Source organism: Echinops telfairi, unplaced genomic scaffold, assembly GCF_000313985.2.
Source record: "Echinops telfairi isolate 266 unplaced genomic scaffold, ASM31398v2 ScPeMD7_7421;HRSCAF=8459, whole genome shotgun sequence".
NCBI classification, from domain to species: Eukaryota; Metazoa; Chordata; class Mammalia; order Afrosoricida; family Tenrecidae; genus Echinops; species Echinops telfairi.
Window position 1 is genome coordinate 1,670,327 of NW_022111321.1, and position 3,765 is coordinate 1,674,091.

A 3,765-nucleotide genomic window follows, 5' to 3' on the forward strand; every position below is an offset into this window, starting at 1 on the left:
GATGTCTTTGAAGTGTGGTCATGGTCCAGAGTATTAAACATATCAAGGACTACTAGAAAAATTCACAACTCGGTCTTGGAGAAAGTATGACCAAAATGCTCCTTAGAAGTGAGGAGGGTGAGACTCTGTCTCACATACTTTGGATATGTTATCAGAGGAGACCAGTCACTGAAGAAGAATGTCATGCTCAGTCAGCAAAAAAAGGAAGACCTTTGACAAGACAGATGGACACCATGGCTGCAACAATGGGTTTAAACATAGGAGCACTTGTCAGGATGGTGCAGGACTAGACAGTGTTGTACCTTGGGCCACTATAAACTAGAATCCACTCTGAAGGTACCTGACAGGTATAAGTCAGTGACATTCTTCATGTTGTATAACTATGATTGTTACCCTTTTGAAAATGATTCTACCACCATTCATATAAACTCAACATTCCCTCAACATTCTACCACAGGAAACCACAAGTAATTTTGACTCTCTATACAATTGCTGGGGGCATAGTGGTTATACACTGGACTGCTAACCGCCAGGGCAGCACTTTGAAACCACGTGGACTTTCTACCCCCAGAAAGAACGACAGTCTCAGGAGCTCACAGGAGCAGGTCTCCCCTGTCTTCTAGGGCTGCTATAATCAGAATTGCTTGGATGGCAGTGAGGTTTTTGATTTTTTATATACATTTTAAAATTTTGTGTACATTCATATAATATTTGTCCTCTTAAACTGACGTATTTCACTCCGAATAATGTTTTTCAGTTTCTTCCATGTTTTGGCATGCAGCAACATTCCATGTCTCTTTACAGCAAATTATTAGTCATGTATATGGGTATACATGTTCCTGTGTGTGTGTGTGTGTGTGTGTGTGTACATGTATATATTTCCCATTGTGTTTATCCATCCAACTGTTGATCAACATTTCACTGATCTCTACCTTTTGGCTGTTTGAAAAGGGCTGCAATGAAACCGGTTTACAGGTTTCTCCGTGGCTTCCTGCTTTTTTCCTTCGGATGTCAATCTAGGATTGGGATTGCAGAGCCATCTGGTAGTTCTGTGGTCAAACTCCAAAAACGACCAAATTCTTTCTCACAAGGGCTTTTGCATTCCCACCAGGAGTCATGAGAATTCCAGTTCCCAACCTCACCAATAACAGTTGTTTTCTTTCTATCTCTCATTTTTGTTCATTGTCTTTTTAGTAGAGGTGAGGTGGTATCTCAGTTTTTACATTGGCATCTTTGTAAACACTATTGAGTAAGCATTGGACTATTAACTAAAAGGCTTGTGGTTCAAATATACTAGGTGCGAAAGATGAGGCTTTCTACTCTCATGAAGATGTACAGGCTCAAAAACCCAAAGGGACATTTTACTCTGCTCTCTATGGTCACCATGAGTCAGAACCAGCTCAATGGCAGTGCGTCTGGGTTTTTGGGGAGTCCGTGGTGGCATCTCTTCATGTACTTGTTGAGCTTGCTTCCACGTGCTTGTTGGGCAGTTGGTTAAAGCCCGTTGCCCATTTTTGGTTGGATTGTTTTCTTTTTGTTGTTTTACTTTCTCTTACTATACCTACACCAGAGAGATTTAATTCAATCACAAATATTAAGCAAACCAGATTCTAAATATTGGAACAATCAAAGTATTATAAATTCACCCTTAAATTCAGTGCAAAACTATGCTTTACATAAAAAAGACTTATAGTTTAGTACTCACAATCATCAAAAAATTAACATTTTAAAAATGATAACATAATGATCAGTACACTGCTTGTACAAAACACGGTAAGTTATTATGGAAAATAACTATTACAAAATACAGCTTTTTGGTTGTGAAAACATTTAAAATGTGAACGATATATGTTAGAGTTTATGTAAATTTGAATGAAAACCATTTTAATGCCACAGAGATCCAGTGACTTTAACTGGCTCAAATTATGTTAAATGATTATTAAATACTATCTCCTACTTTAATACTATAGCATTCCATTTACACTTACTACCTGGATGTAACTCACCACAAAGTTTTGAAATATCTATGTTAAGTGATTTCATCTTGTTGGTAAGAGTTCTTTACCTCGAGTTTAGTCATTAAATAGGATGTAAAATATATAATACACATGGCCCTGCTCTATACGTGCCTCCATGAAGAGATCACTGAAGATATGGGTGTTATCGCAAGGTGTGGTAAAGAAGCAGGTGGTGCCTGGTTATCATTAAGAATAGCATTTGAAGTCTCCAAGACTAATATTCAAGTAAGCAGCCATCTAACTGAAGCATCAGCTACCAGCCTGGGTGATCCAAAGATGACAAAGAACAAAATTCAAATACAACAGAGAAAAAGGTATCAGAGTTTAAATTGTGAATACCCAATTTGTGGAAATGTATAGCGGACAGTGGTCGCCCACAATCCATCTGCAGAGTGCCTGGTCAGATGAGCCTCTGGCGGAGCCCCTCTGACCACGGTCAAGGGATGTGAATAGTCAGACTATCAGCCAAAGATTATTGTAAACTTGACTGTGGTGAATGGAGCTAAGGCATCATAGGGTACCTGGTCAGCTGATCTTCCTCTTGACAGATTCTGGATTTGTTCTAGGTTTAAACATTTCTCCCTTGTTCCTAGACAGAGGTTTTGATATTGTCAGTGGTCTTTTCCTTCTTCTTCTTCTTCTTTTTTGGAGGGGGTAACTTGGTATGTTTTCCAGTATATGAAGCACAGAAAGGCAGGTATACAGAGACAGTAATTGATGCAGGGGCTTGTCAAGGATACAGAGGAGGGGAGATTGAGGGCAATTGGAGAGAAAATGGTGAATATGGGGGGCGGGGAAGGGATGCACTGGAACTGATTGTGCAGATGTATATATCTCTTTTAAAATTCAACTGAACTATGGAAGTGCACAATATGTAAATTTGATCTAAAAAACAATTGGGGAAAAATATGTCCTACCTTCAGTGGCACTGCAAATTTCTTGGGCTTGTGTTATGCAAATTTAATAATTTTCTAGGAGTATATTTTGCATTAAGAGAGAAAATAAGTATTGAACAGTTGAATTGGCATGATTCTTTGGCACATTTAATTGGTGGCCTTACTCTTAAATCATAACATTATAAAGTTCAGGTTAGTCCAAACATCACTGATATTCATAACATGCAGCCTGATTTTGAGTGACATTAAATTTCTAAGCACTGACATTTATTTCTAAATGAGATCTAAAGAATTCAAGGGAGTCAAAATGAATCATTAGAAATTAGTTACGTTTTCTGAGGGGCCAGCCCCAATCCCAACAACGTGGGCACCTGCCCCTCCCCCCAGAAGAATTTATTTCAGAGGACAGTACTCAAGCTGAAGTTCAGGGAGAGGGACATGTCTGATCAGAGCACACAGGAGCAAATGAAGGGGGAGGTAGAGAGGGTGGAGCACATCCTGGCCCACCAAGCCTTAAGGACGATATTCCTGCTCAGAGCAACCAATCCACACAGAAGACCATATGGCCGGCTCCACTATGAAACACTACATCCCTCACTGACCCATAGCCCTACAAGGGACAACACTGGAGACACAGTGTGGGAATTCTGCCGGATCTGATCCCACCACACCGAGGCAAAACACTAAGGGTGTACAACAGAACAGCAAGGGTAACAGAGCAACGAAGTCCCCAGGGAATACCAAAGATAGACTTTGGGGCCAGGGCTTGGCACCCCATCAGACTCGACCAGAAAACACTCCTAAAGGCCAACAAACAGTCCTTGAACTAACTACAAGCTTTTCTTTCTTGT